The sequence below is a fragment of the Dermacentor silvarum genome, chromosome 1, assembly GCF_013339745.2.
Source record: "Dermacentor silvarum isolate Dsil-2018 chromosome 1, BIME_Dsil_1.4, whole genome shotgun sequence".
NCBI classification, from domain to species: domain Eukaryota; kingdom Metazoa; phylum Arthropoda; class Arachnida; order Ixodida; family Ixodidae; genus Dermacentor; species Dermacentor silvarum.
Window position 1 is genome coordinate 425,323,518 of NC_051154.1, and position 25,388 is coordinate 425,348,905.

The following is a 25,388-nucleotide window of genomic DNA, read 5'->3' on the forward strand; positions in this document are numbered from 1 at the left end:
GGTTTTCGGGTTTTCTCAAATCGACGAAGTCCCCGGTGAACACCAACGACATCGTATTTACAGTAGTGCTGTCAAAACCAGGGATCGATGCCCCGGGTGCATACTGAGTGAACCTAAGTGCAAGAAAGTGTTTCATTTCTTTTTACGTCACCGAGGGGCTAATGTAGACAGCAGCTGTTGCCATGTCAATGTCCCCGTACTTGAGTTGCACAACACATAACTTGGCAACACTGTCAACCAGTGCACACCTGGCTTCGCAATCTGGTGGTAAGGACAACATTGCCGGTCCAGTGGATAGATGAGGAGCCATTTCGTTCTTGTAAATGGCCACTCCAGCGCACCTGACAGACTCACTTCCAGTAGCACACTTGTTGGAAACCGGCAATCGGTTGTGGGTTGGCACTCCACGTCTCCGACAAGGCGATGGTTTCTGCTTTCGGCATACGCTTCAATGTACAGGGCGTGGGCATGCAGACTTTGAACATTGAAGGAGATGACTGAGACGCCTCTGTTTCTTGCGGTTTGTATTTAGTAGGCTCATCTCATCACACAGAGTTCGATACGTGGTACCATTGTGATGGATGTCATCATTTCTAGTTCACTCGGTACAAGCCTTCAACAGCGGTCACACACGATAGTGCGACGTATACGAGCCGCGAGGGTGCCTCTTATCGTATTCCCACACAATGTGTTCTTACGTGCCACCTTGTGATATGTGTATGGTCATTGCATTGACTTGTGCGAGAGGAAAGTCGACCCTCTTGCAAATAGCGTTATCACACTTGTACAATGTTACTCTCTAACATTCTCCCTACCTCCTCCCACTACAGTACGGAGGCAAGCACGGGAGCTCCCTACAACACTTTTTCTTGCTGGGGGTCACACCTAATTACGGCATCCAAAGGGCATTGTTACATCCCCCAGGGAGCTTCGGAAGGCATTGCGGCATCCCCCAGGTCATGTCACAGAGCATTGTGGCATTGCTCTACTGAAACGTCATTGATGTGGCCTATCTCGTCTCCCATCTCGTACCGCAGCGATGGCCTAGCGGTAGAGCATCCGCCTTGTATGCGGGAGGTACAGAGTTCAAATCCCGGTGCCGCCGGGAACCCACCGGTTTTTCTAATGGGTAGAGATGTCCCCTGGCCTGGTGCTCGGCTGTTGTGGGGGTCCACATCTCGAAAGAGGGCCCAGTAGAGATTTCAGCTCTTGTCTCTGGGCGCCTCTTGTCCAACCACAGACGCCCTTGTAGATGAGCATCCGCCGCGGCTGTGGGAGGCAAGTGCTGCCGCCGGGTACCTACCGGTAAAATAGGTACAAGCGTGCTCCCGGCCTGGTGCTCGGCCATCAAACACCCCTTGAAAAGGGGTGTTTGACCTCAACCCGAAGGCGCCCCCACCTCAATAGGTGCTTGGGGCGCCCCATGGGAAATGACCGCCATGGAAGCGGCGTGACTTTTTTCCGTGCTCACGTTGGTTTTGACGGGAATTCAGGGCGCAGGCTCCTTTCCCAAGCGCATCACCCCTGAAGAAAGCCAAACACCAGGCTGGGGCACGCTTGTACCCATTTGAACCAGTGGGTGCCCGGCGGCGGTGGGAATCGAACCCACAGCCTCCCGCAGCCGAGGCGGGCGCTCTACCACTGAGCCACGGCTGCGCACCCCAAGCAAGAGCTCTCAAACATCCCCAGACGCGGTGTGCAAGGCAGCAGCAGCGAAAAAGTCAAAGGAAGAGTGGAAAAAAAGCTTCGCTTTAAAAGCAAATTTTCGCGTGACGTAACTCTGCCTCACTGAGTCTTGATGGTACCGTGCTGAAGCTGTGTAGCCAGGCACGTGGAAACGTGAAGCAGCCAGAGCACCGATATCTGTCTGGAACAGATATGGGTGCTCGCGCCATGCTTGGACTCGTACAATCTGTCCCGCACCATCTGTGCATGTCCAGGTGCGCCGGTGCAAGCTTCAACGTGCCGGCAAACGTACAGTCGCAATCTTTTTGAGGGTGAACACGGGAATGCGTGGCCTTCTGAGCTCACAGCGCGGTTCAGCGGCAGCAACGAGAAGCAGTGCTCATGCGCAGTGTGTCCGGCGTGCGCAAATTCTCCCGCCGCGCGCATTGCATCACGAAAGCAAGTGTGTGTCGTCTGCTGCGCGCGTACTGCAGTAAGGTAGCCGTACGGTTCGGGATTGGTGATGGTGTTGAACTTCTCATTACGCTCCCCACAATGCATCAATAAACTTGAAAATATATGTAATGTTTTGTGGGCGTTCTCAAGATCATTTTTGATCTGTAGCCAGGCCACGCATGCTCATGACACTTGTGGGCGTATTTAAAAAGTGGCTTCCGTCTTTGAGGAGCGTATATATATTTTTGCACATTACCGCATCTGTCAGAGCAGCAACTGAATTTCAGCATGGCCCGCGTTCCCGAAGAAGAGAGATGAAAAATCCTACAATATTTGCTCAAGGGATATTCACAGCGCTCCATCGGTGCTCTCATGCACAGGCCACTAAAGACCGTCAACAGGATTATTCAGGCATTCAGCAAGGAAGGCCGACTATGTGATGCCCCACACAGGCGTCGACGAAAGGCAACGACGGAGGATGAAGACGCGCTTATGGTAGCTGCTGTCGTCGAGAACCCGTTCCAGTTCGCGAGACAAGTGCGGGAGCAGCTAGATGTGGACGCTTCCCTTGCTACGGTCCAGCGACGCCTCCGAAGTGCTGGACTGCGAAATTCTGTAGCTGCATGAAAGCCAGTCATCACTGCTTCAAACAAGAAGTCACGTCTCCAGTTTGCCGAAGCGCACGCCTCATGGATGGCAGATGACTGGGGCCGAGTGATCTTCTCGGATGAGTCGACTTTTACAACTCGCCAAGACCAACAGACCAACGGATGCGAGTTTGGCGAACCAGAGGCACACGGTAAGAAACTTTTCTTAATGCACGTTTGATTTTGCGAAGGATGGTCAAAAATACGATTTCCATGCAGTTACAAGCCAGCCAATGTGCAGGGAGTCGCCGCGAGTGGCCGAAACTGCGTGAACGTGTGGGGCGCGGTGTCAAGGCATGGTCTCGGGCCTCTGCATCGCATAGAAGGTGCCCTTACATCGCAGCGATACTGCACAGAAATTTTGGACAATGTGTTGCTGCCCTACGCCCACATCGTCTTTCCCGATGCTGACTTTATGTTTCAACATGACCTGGCGCTGGTTCACACGGCAAAAGTTGTCAAGGAACATATAGAAAATCGCAGAATCAGCATGCTTTCCTGGCCGGCCAAAGGCGCTGTCATGAACATCTGCGAAAATATATGGGGGTACATCAAAGCAGCCATGGTGCGAAAACCTGTCCACCCAACGACTGGGGACGAGCTGTAGGCAACCGTTCGACAAGAATGGGAGGACCTTCGAGCGCATCATGACTTTGTGCCAGCGCTGTACACGTCACTGCCCTCTAGGATGGCAGCAATCGTTTCCACAAAGGGTTGTATGACAAAATACTAACATCATCAAAGAGAAAATTATTCCTGCTTACTAATACTACTTCTAATGGATAAATTTTTTGTTGAACTTGCACCAAATAAAAGTTCGGATGTTTGTGTTCCCTTGCCTGTTCATTGTACGATAAGAACACAGCAGAAGGAAACCTAAACAAAGTGAAAAGTTGAAGTAATTACAATAACGCCAAGCATAAGAAGCACAACGTTCTGAATTAAAAGCATCAAAATCATGGTTTCTGTCATAATTTGGTTTCTATTCAGGGGAAAAAACTGCTAGCAGACGACACACGCGTGCTACGATGATGTAATTAATGTACACGAAAGGAGGCTACCCTCCCCGAGCATGCGCGCAGATATTGTGGCTGCCGTCTGACGGCGCTGGTGATATAGAAAGCCACGCGCTCCCGTGTTCACCCTCAAAAAGATTGCGACTGTACGCTTGGTTTGGCCTTAAAGGAGAGACAGGAACAAGAAGGGTGCTCGTCTGTTTCCATTCAGAGTCTTCCTCTGAGTTTCCTTTCTAGTTTGCTGGCATTCGCCTATCTAATCCTACCATGTACCAACTCGCCCAACAAGCCACTGTTATGAAATGAAGTGAGAGCACGGGGATGGAGCTTCTGCGCATGTCTCACTGCTCCATGTTTTCCAGCAGCACTTCACAATGCTTCTAGTTTCATGGAACAGACGCTTTATCAGCATAGCTTCCATGTGCGAAAGTTTTGCATTTGCCTAAACAGGGAAGAAAAAAGCAGGAAAATGAAGTCAAATTTAAGATTTGGTGATCTATGTGGTCTTATTTTGTTACTGTAGGTAAAATTGTACGTATTCTAAAATAAAAATTAAATTCGGGGGTTCCATGGTGTCGCCCAATTTCTTTTTTCAAAGTTCTCCGAATTTTCCAGGTTTTCCATACTTTCACAGTAAAAATTACATGAAAAAAAAAGAAAAAAACATCAAAAGACAGCAAGCGCATTTTTAACACAAGTTTTCTTACAACCCGCCAAAAATTGGGAAATCCACATAAAACAAATCCTGCACTTACATAGGCAGCAGGAGAAATTTAAGTAAAATCGACTTTCATTAATACAAGTCAGGTAAATTACTCTTTTGCAATTATTTCATCCCAACCAAAGGTCCTGGTCAATGCCCATACATTTCTACGGGCCCAAACTTCTGTCATTTCGGTCCTTAAATTGGCCTTTGATGGCCGATTCCAACTTAGGTTGGTCAGTATGCACGTGCCTAACTCCAATAGTGAACAAAGTCGTGACTCCAGTAGTGGCAGCATCTGTCTTGACAGCACTTAGGGTACAGTGAATGAGTCAAACACAAGTCATCTCCCGTTGAAAATGCCTATTTTCAACCCCTGTACCTGCATCGGGCAGAAGACCACAAAAGACAAGCGTTCAGTTTCTAAATTGTAACAATTATTCGTGAGCCAAATGTGCCTGAAGTTATGCAACCATTATCACTTGTAATACCATATGAGCAGGTAGCGTTGAGCGAGATTAAGTGAAATGAAACCTTGCAGGGCGTCCAAAATTCTGACCACTGTTTTGGTCAGGTTATATGGTGTGCATAATCATGCTGGGAGAAATTATTAGTACAGCAAATGTAAACAAAGATCACTCACCAAGCAAGGATCTCAATTTTAAAAGAGTCGGCAACCAGTGACCAAAGCTCTGACAGATAATTAGAACCCGCTTGTCAATCCCAGAAGAAATATTCCTTATTTTTGAATATCAGTGCAAAGAGGTTCTTGACCCTGTTTGTGTAGAAGATGCACCTGTGATCATAGACTAGTGAGGCGATTCGGCGCAGAAAATATCATTTTCTCGTCCGCCCTTCTGCCCCTCTTGAACTTATGCAGAAGCAATGTGAATGCGAAATAACAGACTTTTCTTTTGTCTCTGGCACAATGTGAAGAAAATTGGCAGAAGGGCAAGTGTCATCTTTTCTGTGCCGAACCACGTTACTAGTCTATGCTGTCATGTTAACAATGAAGCCAGTACAGCCCAAGGCTACACTAAGCAACACCGTCAGAAGTTTGTCAGTTGCTGTGAAAATCTAGCATACTCCATCCCACTGTCTAGTAAAAAAGTGTACGCAGGGCAAATGAGCCGTTGTCTCAACCAGCAAATCAAGGAGCACAAGTACAATGTAACAACATAGACTGTGCTCTTTCAGGGCACTTAGCCTCCCACTGTAGGGATTGTAGCTGCATGCCAGACATTGAAAAAGCTTGGATCAGCAGGTACCATGATAAAACTGGGCACTAAATTTTAGAAGCACAAAAAATCTTTAAGCTACAGGACACGTATCAGCATCCCTTCACTTGTGCTTTTGGATGGAGAAGTTTAACTTCTGTGCGGTTATAAATCAATAAACCTGACTACATGCTATAATAGATGATGATAGCCCAGAGGTTTCATTGCATACGTTTGTGTTATGCTGTTCTGTCTTTGCTTACTACACCGATAACTCAACGGTTGTTAGTCTTTCCTGCATTGCAGCCTCGAACCAAATAGCCCATCAACTCGTACTGCTCCACGGCAAACTAAAGCTTTTGGTTCGTCGGCGTCTACCCTACAGGCCAGGTTCGCCCCTGCCACTGTCAATATCTTTCACCGCAACATACAAGGTGCTTCACATACAGCAAGCCCTGTGTATAAACAACTGAAGTGCACGAGAAGATCACACTATCTTGCAAGTGCATGCCAAGGCTAAGCTTGCGCTCCAGTCGAGCCAGAAGCCAGTGCTGCATATAAATTACAGATCAATTACCTCATTATGGTGATCAAAAACAAAATTAATCTGCAGGAAAGCTGAGTAGCAGCACTACAATGAGCCTAATAACTTTGTGGGCCTAATAACCTGCACGAATTTGGAGCTTGGGCAGTTCAGTCATTTTACATGACTACTCACTAAAATGAATAATTCCCCTCAAAATCCTATGACTTTCCTGGGTCTTTCAAGTTTCTGGACACCTTGGGACTTACATTCCAAAATTACAAGGGAAGCCATAATGGGAGACTACAGATTAATTTTAACCAATTGCGGTTCTTTAACATGCACCCAATTCATGGTGCATGGGCTTTTTTGCATTTTACCCCATATAAATGTGGCCGCCACAGCCAGGATGTGCTCTCATGACCACATGCTTAGCGTTTACATATTCTCTTCTAGGGATTATATTAATGCGGATGAGCATGTGGCAGTTTTTTTAGGAGTGCGCTTACTTGTGCACGCTTTGCCCACTGTAGCTTTTCCTTCGTTGTACAACTATTTTAAATACCTCCATGCAAACAATATTTGTTATAAGCATGCAAGCTGATATTGGTGAAGAAAAATTTGAGAATTTGGTATTTACTTTGCTATATCTGATAATCTGTTATCTATCCATGCATCGAAGTTCGACTGCAATCCGAGAAAGGTGAATGAATCTGAGGCAGAAGGATTTAAAAGACGGCTAGAAGACTGCTGACATATACTGGTAGGAAATGCACAGAATGAGAAGCACCTCACCTTTTTAAGGTCAATAACACGGTCTAAGTTTTGAAGTGGTTGTTCAGCACTTTTGGAAGAATCGCAGAAACACAGAACAAGAGGAACATGACCCAAAGGCAGAGGCCGGAAACTCCTTATACCTCCCATGGGACACTCGGTCCCATGCCGATACGCGGCGGCATCGCCACTTCCCCCAATGGCAGCTGCCAGATATCCTACTGGAAATAATTCACAAACAAAACAGTGCCTCCGTGACGTCACTGATGAGGTCAGAAGGTAGAGCACAGCCGGGAGGAGGAGGGCTGGCACTGAAGCTCTCCTTTCCCACTTCCAATGCAAGCGGACTGTGTCGACTGTGTTCGTGCAAGAGCTTGCAGGTCCGCTGGCCGTGCGGCGACATTGACCAAATCGCGGAGCAGAACCCGCTGAAGTGTGTCATGTATTAGGAAGCACTTTCTTCCTACCAGGTTTACCTTGCAAGCTGCTATTCATTTTCTAAACCACTGGGACATTGCTCGTACACACCAGTGCTAAGCAATTATAATGAAGAATATTTATATAGCAAACCGTTGTTAATTACCAATATTCACAGTCAATATATCATATTACATTTGTCATTTCGTGAAAGTAGTCGCTTTGAAAGTCCTAACTTGCGGTTACGTTTAGGGCTACACTTCCAACTAGTCCACAGATATAGCGGGGGGTAGCATAAAGAAAATAACTTCCTGGCAACATCAATCGTTAATTTTGTTTGTGTGTTGTGAAGTAGATCAATTAGAAGAAGCCAATTTCTCAGCCAGCCAAAACTCAACACAAGTAAAAATTGAACGCTTTTCTTTTTATTCACACATTCAGTACTGGAAAAAGACTGACTTCCACGCAGTGCGAAAGTGACAACCTACAGAAGCAATTTTAATTCACAATGGAAATTTGTACATAATAAGTGATAATAGATTCCAGAATATCCGAACCAATGCGAAAATTATTAACCACCACGGCTGCGTCTTTCTTTCATTTCTTTTTTTTAACCTTGGCTGTGCATGTCGACAAAGAGTGAACAAAATGTATAGCCGAAAAACACGCACTCAAGCCCTTCATTACAAGTATTTCACCGGCAACAGATAGGCTGCCATCATGACGAATGTGTCGAGCGACACTGCTCTTATGTCAGTCCACTCAAGCTTGCACAGAACTGGTTTACTCATGCAAAATGAATACCTGCCCGGAAAATAGAACGAATACTTTCGCTTACCCGTGGTCATTAGGAAACCTGAAAAACTTCGCAGAACTGGAATTCCCGGTGTTTAAACAGCACAGAGCTGCGCAACACATGCGATGCTCCGATTTAGCCATCTTTGTCTAATGCGTGGTCGACCTGGTTTCCTGCGTCTTTCATTCGTTGCACGCCTGATCAAGCTTCTCTGTCATTTCTTGCCCATCTTCACACTTGGGATGACAACTGAAGCAGACGACCAAGCGCGATTTGACTTGTGATATCGCTGAGCGAGAGGCAAGGGTGAGCAGAGGCAAGATCGACGAACGCACGATGGCGACCACTTCCCGCGCTTTGCCCGATTTAAAATTCACAAAAAGAGAAATAAGAAAGATAACTTAGGATGTCCGGCAACCGCTAGGAGCGTGCATGTTCCTTGAAACCAAAACTAGCTTTACTTTCCGGGGCCTGACAAAGGCTCAAGCCGATTCGAAATACTGTGGGTGGCACTTTGATATACCGTTCTGATAGCGTGGCTTTAAAGGGACACTAAAGAGAAACAGGAAGTTCAGCTGGAATAAAAGAGGTACCTTCAGGAATGCATGCAGTTTTTGTTGGGTGCAAAAATATGAGTTATTAGCGGAGAAATTTGTAAACAAAGACCAAATATCTCTTCCTCAATTTCTCTCACCCCAGATTTGGCGCTGAAGCAGTGTCGTCACAGATTTCATTGCTCTCGGCGAATCAGAATGCGCCATGATACGTCACCGCTTGCGTAAACGGCCGAGGCACTGGATGCATCATGGCTGCATGCATGGTCGCTGCGTTTGCGTTCGCCGCGATGGATACCGTTGCTGCAACTGAACCTTGCAACGAAGAGCTCGCCAGGGAAGCAGGACTGCATTTCAGCGATATTCAGTGAAACGGAGCGCGAAATGATCCTCCGTGCTCGAGCGGTAGGTGTTTCCGCGTGCGATGGCGGTGAGCCGCCGGCCGCGCCGGCGGAGAGCTTCGTTTTCGTCGACGGAAGGCGTCCGGTCCGCCAGGCGACGATGTTCCCGACAGAACAAGCGTAGAAAGTTGCGCACGTACTCGGTATGGTTATTTCATGGCTTTATTTAATGACATTCAGCACTCACCGAGCCGCCAGTTTGCTGCTGCAGGGGCACCGGAAGGGGGTTTGATGAATGCCGCATTGAGGGAACAGCTGCTCGAGAAATGACTGGCCTCTGGGGCACGCCAAGATACTTTCCGAGGGCGAGAAATGCAGAGAGCACACCTCTGGCTCTTTTGCCGTTTTATCATCGGCAGAGCACAGAGCCATAGGCACCTTGCAATGCAGTTTGGCTGTACATGTCGCGCCACCTAGCAGCGGCGGTGAGCACCCGTGAGTAGGCCCTCACCGCCCTTTCACCTTGGTACATACTGCGCTCAGGCGCGCCTGAAAGCTTCCTTTTCAGATTTTTCAATGGATTCACCGCGACCACTCGGCAGCTCCTCCGTAAGAAGTGTGAACAAAAATAACATGCGCATATACTGCTGCTTTAGGTATTTTCACAACCGCGAAGGGGATGTCGGCATCAAATTGTGCCGCTTCCCTTCAAGGCTGTGGGGAGAAACCCGGTGGCTGAAGGTGGATCATCGTGGTTCGGGCCGTCACGTAAGAGTCGCTCTTGCGAATTTCTGTTGAACTATGACGCAAACGCAAAATTAAAAAAAAAACACAAGGCAGCATCCATGAAAACGCACAATAAAGCGACAACTGCATAAACACGCGTGATCTGATTCCCGCTGTTGTAAATTGGTTTGGATAATTGTTGAGCTATTCTCGCTCCAAAACAAATGCGCAGTGGTTGTTATGTGTCAAATCTAGCTTCGTAAGCGCTCCGCATTGGACCTTTGTACGCACTGTAGTTCCTGTTGTGCATTAATAAGCCAACGTGCAGCTCCTTTCTGCGCCTGGATCAAGACGCGACTGCTGAAACTGGGCTCATTCATGACGACGTTTTCTCGCGTTTAGAACAACAGAACTAAGGCTGGAGTGCACCGCTGCACACATCGAGTATTCGCAAAATAGCACTTCTCTCGCGCACGCTAGCACACATTTGTTCAGGTGTTGCTTAGTGTCAGCTGATTGCTCTCTGTTATGTTTCAGCGATGATGACCTCTCACACTGGAGCCCGAATGACAACACCAGAATATGCTCGAGGCACTTTGTCAACGTAGCAAAAAGCGCCATAAAGAATCATTCAAGTTACCTTCCAACTCGCCAAAACCTCGACAAATGTGATAAGCAAGGCATGCTCGAAGTATACTGAAGATACAAATGAAAGTTGAAAAACGTCTACGGCCGTATTTGCCCCCTTAAGTGGAATAAATTATTTATTTGTTCACTTACTTTGAGTGCAACACGTGCTTTATTTGTCGTGACAAGAACTTTGCTGCGATGTCCGTCCTGTTTACTCTTTTGACACGAAATACATGGTTGTTGTCGTAAAGTTGACGTCCTTTCTCGAATGTCGGTGGTCGAAAATGGGCCTCAATGTTTTCAATTGCCTTAAAAACCACAGTTTAGAACGCCCGACTTGTTTCAAACGAGCGCCGCAGAAGCATGCCTTCGTAGAAGTGGCCGCCTCGGTGTTTCGCGGAACTGACACGGCGGCGCTGACGGCTGAGCCGATCGCTGCGCCGCCTGACCATTGAAGGGAGCCTATAGGCACCCTTCAATGCAGTTTGGCTGTACATGTCGCGCCACCTAGCAGCGGCGGTGAGCACCCGCGAGTAGGCCCTCACCGCCGTTTCACCTTTGGCCGTACTGCGCTCAGGCACGCCTGAAAGCTTCCTTTTCAGATTTTTCAATGGATTCACCGCGACCGCTCGGCAGCTCCTCCGTGAGAAGTGTGAACAAAAATAACATGCGCATATGCTGCTGCTTTAGGTATTTTCACAACCGCGAAGGGGATGTCGGCATCAAATTGTGCCGCTTCCCTTCAAGGCTGTGGGGAGAAACCCGGTGGCTGAAGGTGGATCGTCGTGGTTCGGGCCGTCAAGTAAGAGTCGCTCTTGCGAATTTCTGTTGAACTATGACGCAAACGCAAAATAAAAAAATTAAAAAACAAACACAAGGCAGCATCCATGAAAACGCACAATAAAGCGACAACTGCATTAACACGCGTGATCTGATTCCCGCTGTTGTAAATTGGTTTGGATAATTGTTGAGCTATTCTCGCTCCAAAACAAATGCGCAGTGGTTGGTATGTGTCAAATCTAGCTTCGTAAGCGCTCCGCGTTGGACCTTGTACGCACTGTAGTTGTGCATTAATAAGCCAACGTGCAGCTCCTTTCTGCGCCTGGATCAAGACGCGACTGCTGAAACCGGGCTCATTCATGCCGACGTTTTCTCGCGTTTAGAACAACAGAACTAAGGCTGGAGTGCACCGCAGCACACATCGAGTATTCGCAAAATAGCACTTCTCTCGCGCACGCTAGCACACATTTGTTCAGGTGTTGCTTAGTGTCAGCTGATTGCTCTCTGTTATGTTTCAGCGATGATGACCTTTCACACTGGAGCCCGAATGACAACACCAGAATATGCTCGAGGCACTCTGTCAACGGAGCAAAAAGCGCCATAAAGAATCATTCAAGTTACCTTCCAACTCACCAAAACCTCGACAAATGTTATCATGATAAGCAAGGCACGCTCGAAGTATACTGAAGATACAAATGAAAGTTGAAAAACGTCTACGGCCGTATTTGCCCTCTTAAGCGGAATAAATTATTTATTTGTTCACTTACATTGTGTTCGACGCCGTAAACGTGCTTTATTTGTCGTGACCAGAACTTTGCTGCGATGTCCGTCCTGTTTACTCTTTTGACACGAAATACATGGTTGTTGTCGTAAAGTTCACGTCCTTTCTCGAGTATCGGTGGTCGAAAATGGGCCTCAATGTTTTCAATTGCCTTAAAAACCACAGTTTAGAATGCCCGACTTGTTTCAAACGAGCGCCGCAGAAGCATGCCTTTGAAAAAGTGGCCGCCTCGGTGTTTCGCGGAACTGACACGGCGGCGCTGACGGCTGAGCCGATCGCTGCGCTGCCTGACCATTGAAGGGAGCCTATTGCGAACGCCGGGGAGCCGGGGCTCACCACGCGACACCACATGAAAGGACACAATCGAGTCAACACTGCCGCTGTCCCTGAGCAAGCGCCTTGGGCCATTTATACAGCCCTCAACACTACACACACGAGGCATTTTCTGGCTGTTTCCCGCGAAGTCAACGTTTTTCGAGCCACGCAACACGCAACCAAACACCGTAGAGCGGAACAGGCGCGCGCGACGATGCATTGACCAAAAACGAAACTACGAAACTATCACGACCGGATGTATCGCCATGCCATTTTTCTTATTTATTTAATTTTGGGCTAAATTTGTACTTCCTCGCTTGAAACGGTTTAAAAAGTTGGCAAATGCTGTTTATGTACGTTTAAGGTGTATTTCATTTTGCGTTTTATTAACAGCGATAAATCTCTCTCGACCAATCGCGACCGGCCTGCATTTGTAATCTCCGACGTCAGAACGTGTAATGCGGGAAATTTGAAGGGGCGTCAGCACCTATCCTTCAGTTTTTCGCTATTTTCTCGCCTATTAAACATCTGTTTGCAGTAAGAATGGTATGGCTGTGATCGTGAAAGGATAATCTACCATTTAAGCTCAACTTCCGGTTTCTCTTTAGTGTCCCTTTAAATACACACATGCCAGAACTGCCGCTGTGATGTGCCAGGTAGATTGCGGACATCACTGCTAAGCAAAGAAGTCCTCTGCACTCTGCAACCCAACACACTTGCCCTGGGTATATCCACTTGAACTCCATAACATCAGCATCTTTTGCTCAGCTACAAGTCAGACTTTTCAAGTGCAGGTATACAATTGACCCCCAACATAATAAATTACACAGGACTGCTCTTTATTACTGAAGTTCGCTAGCTGTGCTGCCTAATGTGGCATGCTAGAAGAACAGATAATCATGCAGGTGACTGCATGAGGCTACACAAGGCAGAAGTGCCATAACGTGCCACATTAAGCTAATAATTTTTTTCAGTGCAGCAACAATCACTGGATTCCCCAATTTCACCCTAGTGGCACAAAAAACAGCAGTCAATAGACATCATTTTTAGGCAACCAAGAACCGCAGTGCTTCTAGCACACCTGTCGTGTAATGTCCCACTGGGACCTTTGCGGTACAAGTAAATAAACAATATTTACGACACACCTTGATTCCTATTGGAACCCAATGACACAGCCATTCTTAGGGAGATGGGGACATCAAATTGAAAGTGCAAGTGAAGTATTACCGCTGAACTATGTCGCCTGCCATGAACCAGATGTGCCTTCACAGAAGAGTGACAGCTTCAGTTTGGCCCCCACATGCTAATGCATTAGTGCAGGGGCACCACATGCAGCATTAGAAGTTCACGATAACAAGGACATTGTATTTAAAGGGACCCCAGAGAGCCACACTGAGATCATTTATTCTGGTATAATGTCCCTTAAGGTCTCTACTCTCCTTGGTTTGGCAGTGTCGAGGGCTAATAAGCAGCAGAGAAAATTAAGGTCAAGCTTAATTTTCACGCTACAACCCAAGAGTCAGGGCGTCATTGTGATGTCACAGATTTCAAAGCACTTCCTCAAATATGGGCTGTTCTGGTGCACATATAGTTCTCAAGACTTGTCAGCTCAAGTCTTTCCTTTGTTTGTAATAATTGGAATGTGTTCTTTCATTATTGATAAACTATCAACTACACTTATCCACAGACAGTTTCAAATTTGTGATGTCTTACAACATGTTGTGGACCAAAAAGATGGCGAGCATACTCCCTTCACCTTTTTGACCTTTCTGTCTTACCAAACATTCCTATTGCAGAAGCGTAATTTACAATAACAGTGGAACTTCACATTACCTTTTACTGTCCATTTAAAAGGACACCTCTTTAGTGAAAATGGCGTAATGATAAAATTGGAAAAGACTACGGCATGAAGATGGGAATAAGAAGATACGATAAGTTATCTCAGTAGGTCTATGCTGCTGCTTCAATTTACTTCAAGCTCAAATTTACATCATGCCACACTCAGTGACAACCCAGGCATTTAGCACAAGCTTCACCCACCAAGCCACCGTGAAGCTGCCCTTTGTGCCTCTGCTATCCGAGATAATAGTGCCCGGGCAATATGAAGCCGATGCTTGCCCTCCCCTTCAGCTCTGGAAGAGCCAGCTGGAGTCCGCTCTCAAATTAGGACTGCTAATTTCGCGATACAGATCTTTCTTTTGAGTCACTGCAGTCTTCGGGTGAAACCTGAGCACCCTGGCAAGTTTCATAGGAAATGATTTCTGTAGCCCGCCAAAGGTATTATTTCAGCTAGAAACATGGAGCTTTCATTTTTCATTTAGCCTAACATTTCCAGCAGCAGAGCTACAGCACTTAAGGGGCCTTAAGCATGCAAAAAAAGAGAAAGCACTTCAAGTAACAGAAATGAGCAAACACAATCGGCTGCACGTTTACGCAAGTTCTCCATGAATTGGACTGCGGTACATATTACTAGATGCCACTGCATTCTTAGGCTGTTGCTGGCTGTAGTTCTTCGAGAGTCCTATCAAACTAATACTGTATTATCCAGGCTATAAGCATTGTGAATCTTGCCACTGCAGTAATGTGGCAACCGTAGCAGGATATCAGTTAACCTCCCAACTTCATGCTCGGCTAAACACTATATAACAGTGGCCTGCACACCAGGTTACTGCTCTAAAAGCATTTTATTGAGAGGAAAAGATTATTAGGGGTGCACGTTCACCTTAGTACCAATGTGTCCTACAAAATGGTGCAACTACGGGCTCGTCAGCTCAGCTTGCAAGTGTGGAAAACTTGAGCAAGAAACGTGGACAGAGCAACACTTATGTCGTGTCTTTCTCGGTTTTGCCCACATTATTTGCTCACTTTCCAACACCTTCAAAGTTGTCCCAGCTTTTTTGAAGCATACTTCAAAAGCACGACAAAACACAGAATAAACGAACACGAGCGCTGTACTGCAACTGTCTTAAACAATGTCTTAAGCTGAATTTTGAAGCAGATTACCCTGATACTCAAACTGTCTAGTGCATTAAATTTTGGTAATAGTGCCTGTAAATTTTTAATTAGTGGTAGCAATCACAAAAATGTGCATTTTGCAATTGTGAGTCTAAAATTTTGAAAAGTAGCCCAAGACATTTTTTATAAATACGGTAATACCTCGTTAACTCAAAGTTAACTCACATTTCGAGATAAGCAGATTTCTGAGATAAGCAAAGTTGCTGAAATAGCAGTGAAAAGATGAGTTCTTTCAAAAAAATTCAGCACTACTGACTAGCTTTCCAACAAGAGCTTCTAAACTGGTTCTGCGTAAAGGTTTCGTAAGCATTAGTATGCGTATGCATTGTGCTACTTGCTAATTTCCAAGCAGCCCGGTGTCATTATCAGTGTTACGACACTTGATCTGACCAGTACAAACGACAGCGCTGCAGCAACACAAACTGGTGCGGACGGAGGCACAAAGTGCATTGATAACGCAAGCAAAGTACTGCAGGTGGCGGTGCTATGTAGTCTGATAACCACAATTGAACAGAGGGCAGCAGAAAAGGAGGTGGAGCATTTATGGCTAAAAGGGAAAGTGGCAGGACAGCAGACACTCCTTGGCTTTGTATGTCTGTGGACAGGAGAAAATTCCAAAGAAGAATGAATGAATGAATGAATGAATGAATGAATAAACCTTTATTTGAAGCAGTGAGTTGGCAGTCGAGGTGGAAGGGTCCCTTATTCCAGGAACCCTCTGGCTTGGATCGCCCTCCGGGCACGGGCGACGAGTTCCCGCTGGTCGACCAGGTCCGGCTTGGAGATCGCAGCCTCCCACGTCTCTGCGAGGATGGTTGGGTCTGCGTCTGCTGCTATTGGTGGTGTCGTTGTGATGCTTGCTCGGGTGTGCTTGCTTGCAGTAGGAGGTGCGCCAGGGTGTCTGGCACGTTGTAGTGCCGACAGGTGTAGCTGTATAGCATCGGGTGGAAATTATGCAGTAAGCTTCCGTGGGTGAAGGTATTGCTCTGGAGTCGCCTGTAGTCGGTGCCTTCATTTCTCGTTAGTTTTGGATGTGGTGGAGGGTATACCCTGCGTCCAAGCCGATAGTGCTGCAGTAGTGCTTGATAAGTTAGCGGTATTGTTTCCGTTTCCTCCGCTGATTTGGGTGGGTGGGACATGTCGAGAATCTTGTGCGGGGAGGCCCGGTTGATGCTTGCGTGGGCCGCGGTGTGTGCCGCTTCATTCCCCTCGAGTCCCTCATGTCCCGGAACCCACATGATTCAGGTGTAGGGGGGACGAGTGTCGCCACGTTTCAGTATGTTTATCGCTTTGATGGAGATCCTGCCCTTCATGTAGTTGCGTGCCGCTGTTTGAGAGTCGGTGAAGACCACTATGGCATCCTTACTTGTATGGGTGGCGAGTGCTATAGCAGCCTCCTCTGCTGTGTCCGCGTGTTTGGCGAGAATTGTCGCCAACGCCAGTGTCGTTCCCCTGTAGTCTGTGACGCTGATGGCGAAGGTGTTTTGGCTCGGATACTTGGCTGCGTCCACGTAGCGCACCTGCAGGTCGTTACGGTGCTTGTGTCTGATGGCGTTTACCCTGGCGAGCCGTCTGCCTCGATGGTGTTCTGGATGCATGTTCCGAGGGATCTGATGAACTTGTAGACAATCTCGGAGCTTCGACATGACGTTCGCCATCAAGTTCTATGTTGGTTGCGTATCCTGTGCGTCGGAGGACTGCTCGGCCTGTAGTTGTGAGCTTGAGTCTCTCGATCTGGTTGATGAGGTGCGCTTCCGCGATTTCTTCCCAGGAGTTGTGAACTCCCATGTGAAGCAATCGGTCAGTGGAGGCGGTTGTTGGCAGTCCTAGGGCGAGCTTCGTGGCCTTTCATATTAGGAGGTTTAGCTTTTGTTTCTCGGCTGTCTTCAGGTTAAGGTAAGGAGTTCCATATGTAATGCGGCTGTAAAGGAGGGCTTGTACCATTCGCAAGGTGTCGTGCTCTTTCAGGCCATTGCGGCGATTTGCCACCCGTTGTATCAGATGAGTCAGCTGTGCCACAGTGTTCTGTAGTCTAGGGAGTGTGGCGGAGCCGGACCCGTCATTGTGTATATCGAGTTCGAGGATTTTAATTGAGTCGACCTTCGGTATCGGGACACCCTGAAGAAGGACTTGTGGGTCCGGTGCGTCGTGGCTTGGGGGCCGGCCCCGGGTCCGTGCCGCGAGTACTAATAGCTCGGATTTATCCGGGGCACAGTGGAGGCCGCAGGTGTTCAGGCACTGTTCTATGATGTTGACCACCTCCTGAAGACGATCCTCCTGTTCGCCCGTGCTCGCGCCTCTCGTCCACAGTGTGATATCATCTGCATATAGAGCATGAAATATCCCTGGGACGGTGTCTAGGAGGCGGAAAAGGTTGAGGAGGGCCACGTTGAAGAGGAGTGGCGATAATACCGAGCCCTGCGGCGTACCCCTGTTAGGTAGGTGAAATGTCTTGCTCCGGAGATTGGCAATTCCCACTGTGGCCGTACGGTTGGTGAGGAAAGCATGTATGTAGGCGTATGTTTTGGCACCGCAGCCGATATCTTCTAGGTTACGGAGAATGGCTTCATGGCTCACGTTATCGAATGCGCCCTTTACGTCTAGAGCTAGAATGGATGACTTGCTGTGTTTGCTCAAATGGTCAAGAATATCTTCCTTTAGCTGGAAGAGGACGTCCTGCGTGGAGAGCATCTGGCGGAAGCCGAACATGGTGTGTGGATAGCGACCGTTGTCCTCGAGATGTGTGGTGAGCCGCTCGTTGACCATGTGTTCAAACAGTTTCCCGGCGCAGGACGTAAGGGAGATGGGGCGGAGATTTGCCATGGAGATGGGTTTGTTCGGCTTGGGTACCATGGTTACCTCCGAGTGTTTCCAGGCTGTTGGTAGCTTGCCCTTAATCCAGTAGTCGTTATAGTACCGAAGGAGAGGGAAACAAAAAAATTCTGGAATGCATATCAAGTGACATTAATGAGCTAGGAGGAGGGCATGAGATAATTATACTAGGAGACATGAACACACACATAGAAGACATGGACGGATACACTGACTCAACAGGCAACATGATGCTGGATATATGTGAAAGGCATGACTTAGTTTTATGTAACAGTACCGAGAAATGTGAAGGGCACATAAAATGGAAGGTAGGGAGCCTGCAGTTGACGATAGATAATGCACTAATGTCACATAGGATGTATGATAAGCTAAAGGTAATGAACATAGATGAATATGGCTCCAGAAGTCTAGGTAGTGATCATAAACGTATTAAGCTGAGTTTTAGAAGAGAAATGAAAGTAGGTCGAAGGCAAGATGAACAACCAGGTGTGATATTTTACTCGGAAAAGCAGCTGGAAATAGCAACCCAATAAATTGAGGAAGGAATTTCAGAGGATACTAAAACAGAATGGACATATGCAAATTTAACAGGGCTATTTGAGCTAGAGCTTGCTAAGGTACGAGTCAGGCCCAAAGAGAACAGAAGACAAACCCAAGAGCTGGTGGGATGAGGAGGTTAAAAAGACCATAGAGAAACGTCAGGAAGCATCCAAAGGAACACATATTCAAAGCATGGGGTGAACCAGAAACTGATGTAGACAGAAAATGAGATAACTTCTTACACTGTAGAAGGGAAGCATCCCATTTGATCAAAGAGAAGATTAGAAGAAAAGGGACCCAATAGTTGTCATTATTAGAAGAAAAGGGACCCAATAGTTGTCAGAAGTAAACAAAAAGGATAGTTACAGCTCAAGGTGTTCGGCTAGAAGGAGATGACGCAATGGAACGTATAAGAACAATGATGACAGAAAAATTTGAAGAATGAAATGTAGCATGTGCTCAATCAGGTGAGGATAGACTGGTTAGTGCAGTGGCTCCACTTGAACAAAGCGAGTGGGAAAGGGCTGAGAAGAGGGTTCCTAGTAGCAGGTCAACAGGTCCTGTTGGCATCCCAATTAAGTTAATAAAGACATTGGGCCAAAAATCTAAGAAAGCATTAAGAGAGGCAGTGAGCAAAATTATAATGGAAGGTAAAGTCCCTGACGGGTGGAGACTGAGCAGGATGAGCATGATATACAAGGGAAAGGGAGATAAAGCCGACATAAACAACTACCGTCCCATAACAGTGACGTTAGTGGTTTACAGGGTGGTGATGCAGATTATAAAGAACAGACTGCAGGCATGGGTGGAGGGTGAGGAGGTGCTGGGGGAACCACAAACTACAAAATGGGTTCCAGAAAAAAAGAAGGTTAGAACATAATCTGTTCTCATTGGCGCAGTGTATTGAAATAGCAGAAAAGGAACGCAGGCCACTATGGCTTGCATTTCTGGACATCAAGGGAGCCTATGACAGTGTAACCCAAAAAGGATTTGTGGGACATACTGAGTAAGTAATCTTTTAAAAGATATCTATAAAAGTAATGAGGTGCATATAAAATGGAAAAAAGGTATGTGAGTCTATAGAGATACAGCAGGGGCTTACGCAGGGATGCCCTCTGTCACCTTTGTTGTTCATGCTCTATTTACAAGGATTAGAGAAAAAAATACAGAGGAGCGGACTTGGCTTCAATCTTTCCTTTTTTAAGCAAGGGGAATGGATTGAACAGCCATTACCAGGACTGATGTATGCGAATGACATTGTACTTATGGCTGACAACAAGGAAGACTTGCAAGGATTAATGGACATCTGTGATAAAGAGGGAGATAGCTTAGGTTTTAATTAGTAAAGAAAAATCGGCAGTCATGATTTTTATTGATAATCAGGGCAGTGAGCATAGGATACAGGAGGTTATGCTGGAGGTAGTGGATAAGTACAAATATCTTGGAGTGTGGATAAACAATGGGGCTGAGTACCTAACGGATCATGAAAAATATGTAACGACTAAAGCAGGCGCGTAGCCAGGGGGGGGGGGGCTGACGGGGCTTCAGCCCCCCCCCCCCTAAATTTTTTCGTGCTGTCATGCACCGCCGACCAAAACAACCACCGGCACGGGGAATCATTCTGGATTTTGTCTACAATGTCTTTTTGATGCTCGAAAAGACATTTCGGTGCGAAAATTGCGAACTCTGGCTAGATTTCGTGGCAACGCCCATGCACCTGGAGTCACATAATGTAAGGAGCCCCAGCCGAGCACAAAGTTTCAAGGGCTTTTCGATAGTGAGCGGGCGTGTCGCGGCATCTCGCAGCGGCACCGGAATCTACGGAAGCGCATGGATTTCAATTCCGAAACTTGATGGGTATAAAGTTCTCATACACTTTTGACGCGAAAAGTGCACTGACATTTCCAAAGGCGTGCTTCTGATTTTTAATTCTGGAACTTTCTGGGTTTAATGTTTTTATAAACTTGGGCCAACATGCACGCACTCCAACGCGCGTGTCCAAGCCGTTCCAGAAATGGAAGCACGCGCTCACAATCTTCCACACACACAAAATTATTAAATATCCCCATGACTGTCAGCTGGCATCTGATAATTTTCTCCAATAATTTTCTCCAAAAATTTTTAGGAAGAGTGCCCAATGTGATCAATGAGCTGGACCAGGGCAGGCAAAGTAAAATAAGAGAAAACAGAAGAAAGTCAACAGCCTATTTAATTTGAGACAGTTCTTTTTTGCGGGTGGCAAGGTCTGGCTCTCTGTGGTGATAGGGACACTGGTCCTATGGATTTAAGTAAAGCCCCCGCTGAAAATACTGGTATTTCCAGAGCACTTCTTCGCATGCGAGTTGATTGTGGAGATACATATCTCAAGAACCATTTGGAAAGTTGCCCCAGTAATGTTTCGTATTTAAACCAGACGTACAAAACCAAATTATAGAAATTTGTGGTGAAATTATTAAAGAAAGCCTAGATGCAAAAGGGAACGCTGCAGGCTGCTTCTCCGTACTTGCTGACGAAACGACCAATATTGCTGGAATCGAACAGCTTACTGTTTGTGCAAGGTACGTAAACAAGGAGGTCAACGATATCGAAGGAAGGATAATAAGAGGTGAAAGGCAGAGAGGTTAACCAGGTTAAGTGTTCCGTTGGCTACTCTGCACAGGGGGATGTGGTAAGGGCAGAAAAGATTAAAAAACAAGAGAAGGTTAAAATGAAAAAAAAATATATACGTATCAGTCCGCACATTGTATAGTTTTGCACTAAGTCATGTTTCTTTTAAAAAGCGTACTAGCGCTTTTAAAGCAGTTCGTTCCGACGATGGCTGAGACCAGGGACCAAGAATTGTGGCTTTCGTAAGAGGACGGCTGTCTACCTTGTCGAGCGTGGTGCTGAGGAAACGATATCGAAGTGTTTTTAGCTTTTAGCACAGGAATAGATGCCCTCTCTCATGGAGACTGCAGGTTATATGTACATGTGTACAAACTGCTGCAGATTCTAGTCACCCTTCCAGTGCCACTGCTAGGGCAGAGAGATTTTCAAACATGAGATTACTAAAAAAACCACTTGCGCTTTACAATGTCTGAGGAACGCATGGTTATGCTGGCGCTTTTATACACCCACAAAGACGTCACCAACGTGTCCGAAGTTATTGAACGCTTCGCTAAACCTCCCCGATGAGTGAAATTTATCGTTTAGATGGCGAAGCAGCAAAAATCAATGCCTGTAAAAGTATCTGTTCCTTCACGTTCCTATATAAGCTCGTAATTAAGAAAACGTATGACTGTTCATTAGCTTTTAAAACCACAGAAGTTTTCACCATTTATTGTAACAGTTAGCATGATGATCAAAATTATCCTGGGAATACAAAAATTACGGGGACATCAATAACCAATTTTGACAAACCTTGCTCAATGAAAGCCCAGCACACGCGGCGTTTCCCAAAAACGCACTCGGATGTTGGGTAAATCAACTTGCCGCATCATCTGTGGCTTTCATTTGTCTTTTTCTTTCCTTTTTAGCTACATGTTCTTACTTCCTTTTTGAAACGAAGCAATACCCTTCTTTAATTTGGGGTGCAGAATAATTGTTGCCGCTGTGCAGGCAGTTAAAATACACATTTTCGTATTGATTTCTGCATTCTTTTTTTAATATTCTAGCCACATGGTGCTGTCGTGATCGCAGCATGGCCCAAATGCATATCACGATTTCTGAGATCATAGTTTTGTTCTTGCCTGGATCGTCTGTCTTTATACTCGTATGCGTGAAGTTTACTATCTGTGACTGCGCAACATGTTTATTTTTCTTGTTTGACGCGTTATATACAGTGACGTTTTCTTAGATACGTAGATTTATTGCAGACTTATACGTATATTTAAATATCTTGTTGCGAGGTTTTGTGCACACAAGCAGTGAACTTGGTTTCATGTGACACTTTCTTGCAGTTTATCTTGGCATTTGTATATTCCATTCTATCTTCGCATTTCTAATGTATATTTTGTGGAACTTCTGCTTTTTATATGTACTCACTGTTGCGACTATAATTTCAGTGCAAAGCAATATACGACCGGTAACATCTGCTCCTGTGCAGTCCATTGCAACGAAGGACATCGTCATTGAGGTTTTTCCCTGGTCATTGCATATGTACAAAAATGTAAACAAGGTTGTTGAATGACAGATTCATCGATATATTTGTCCTCAACTTGTTCATTTTATGGCCTTTACGTTTTTCATATCAGCTGCATGCACTGCTTTGCTGGTTTCGAACTGATATAGTTCTAAAGTTCGCGTGATATTTTCTTTACTTATTAGATAGACCAAAAAAAAAACGTGGAAGCATTGATATCAGCTATTTCTGCCACAATTTTTGGGAAATACGAAGCTATTCTTTTATAAATCAAACACATAATTTACTTGTCTTGACATTGCATAGCGTTAAATAATTAGTTTTCAGCTTCTAATATACAATGGCATTGGCAATGGCAATGCAGTTATTATTCATGTGTTTGATGCCTCGACAACTTTTACAAGGAGGAAGCTGCGTTGCAACTTGAGCCCCCCCCCGAACAAAATTTCTGGCTACGCCACTGGACTAAAAGTAGCAGGAATGCAGCTGTGATGAAAAATAGGGTACTGTGGAATTGCAATAGGTACGAAGTGGTGAGAGGGATTTGGAAAGGTATGATGGTCCCTAGTTTGACTTTTGGCAATGCAGTCCTGTGCATGAGATCAGAGGTTCGAGCAAGGTTGGAAGTTAAGCAGCGAGGAGTAGGTAGGCTTGCTTTGAGAGTACACGGAAATACACTAAATCAGGGGGTACAAGGTGACATGGGGTGAACGTGATTCGAGGGCAGGGAAGCTAGCAGCAAGATAGAATTTCAGGAACGATTGAGAGACATGGCAGAAAAGCGGTGGGCAAGGAGAGTTTTCAGTTATTTGTACATGAGGAATGTTGACACAAAATGGAGGAAGCTGACCAGAAAATTGTCAATCAAATATATGGACTGCAGGAGGGGTGCAAACCAGGAAACAGCGGTTAAGAAAAAGGTTAAAGAAACAGAGAGGGGTCTGTGGAAAACAGGGATGCAGACGAAATCAGCACTGAGAACATACAGATTTTTCAAGCAAGAAATTGCCAAAGAAAATATCTATGATAATTCTAGGGGAAGCTCTTTCTTGTTCGAAGCCAGGACGGGAGTATTGCGGACTAAGATATACCGAGTCAAGTACCAAGGTATAGACACATTGTGCGATGCGTGTGAAGAAGAGGAAACGGCTGAACACTTGATACTTTTCTGTAAAGGGCACAACCCTACAGTGCAAAGCAACGGGGCTGATTTTTTCAAAGCATTGGGGTTTAAGGACAGTGGAGGCAAAATAGACTTTAGGCAGGTAGAAATAACCAAACAAAGGTTATCTGATGATTGGTGGCTAAAATCAAGGCAAGGGTGAAATTTCACCCTCCACAAAGTATAAAATGTGTTGTTAATTGTCATGGCTAGGTGGTGTGTGCCACTGCCTGATTTAAAGGGCTTAGCCTCATTCATCCATTCATCCTGAACTCGCCAGTCCGCCCGCCCATTTTGCTGTCTCAGGTGCGGGTGGTTCTTCATTCTTCTATGCTGCAGTGGTGGTTGGTGGGCTGCGACTTCGTTGCTTGCTGCCGGCTTCATTTCCTTGTAGTGCCTGTCTCTGCGTGTTGCCCGCATTACAGATGTGCATCCCGGGTAGGCAAAAATGCCTAACTGTCGCCGCAACTTTTCTTTCGCGCCTGAGTGCCGTACAGGGTACAGCCGCGTGAAAGAGGCACCCAAGGCATCCTTATTTAATGTTCCGCGAGACAAAGGACGAAGAAAGCAGTTGGAACAGAACTTTCACTGCGCAGATAAAATATTGGGTGAAACATGCGTGGTCTGCGAGCTACATTTCGAGCAGAGATATTCAGGGTGTCCCAACTATTTTGAACCAAGTATTAGAAATATGCAAATGCAATGTAGCTGGCTTGCCGTTGCTTGGAGATACTCAGACCATTTCTTGCATTCCGTCTAATTACATATGTAGTCTTAATTAATGAACTTCATAAATATTACAATTTAAGATAAAAAGTGTCAGAAAACTGTATAGTAACATGAAAAACTCCCGATACAGCTTGCTGTTGCTCAATACGTGCTACATAAAAGTATTTTTCTGAGCCTGAATGAAGCCTGCGAATACAGGCAAAGTGGCTCGAGTGGCCAGTCGGGCGGCAATTTGGGTGTATTCATCAGGCCCCTCTCGCTCTCAGAAAAACTTTTATGTAGCACGTATTGATCAACAGAAAGCTGTATCGGTAGTTTTTCATGTTGCTCTACAAGTTTCCGATTGATACTTTACATCTAAGAATATTTGAGAAGTTGATTAATAATTAAGACTAATTTCCTAATGAGGCAGAATGCAAAAAATAATCTGAGTATCTCCAAGCGACGGCAAAAATTACCTAGGTTCTGTCCAGCTACGTGGCATTCGCATATTTTTAAATCTCGGTGCATTGTAGTTGGGACATCCCGTATAATGAAAGACTATGTGCATGTAATCGATGGGAAGGAAATACACATTCCTCACGGAAGGCCCCTGCTATCGGAAGGTGTCATCCCCACGAATCTCCCGAACCTGCATGGTTGCAGCGAA

The 25,388-nt window shown here is 46.0% G+C and overlaps 1 non-coding gene and 1 pseudogene across 1 annotated transcript; both read right to left on the reverse strand.

The window, feature by feature from the left end:
• The window catches only part of LOC119447839 (piwi-like protein 1), a 52,206-nt pseudogene that overhangs the window by 8,606 nt on the left and 18,212 nt on the right, over positions 1 to 25,388 (reverse strand).
• Trnap-cgg (transfer RNA proline (anticodon CGG)) lies at positions 1,585 to 1,661 on the reverse strand. The gene has a single exon. It is a non-coding gene; the product is annotated as a tRNA-Pro (tRNA).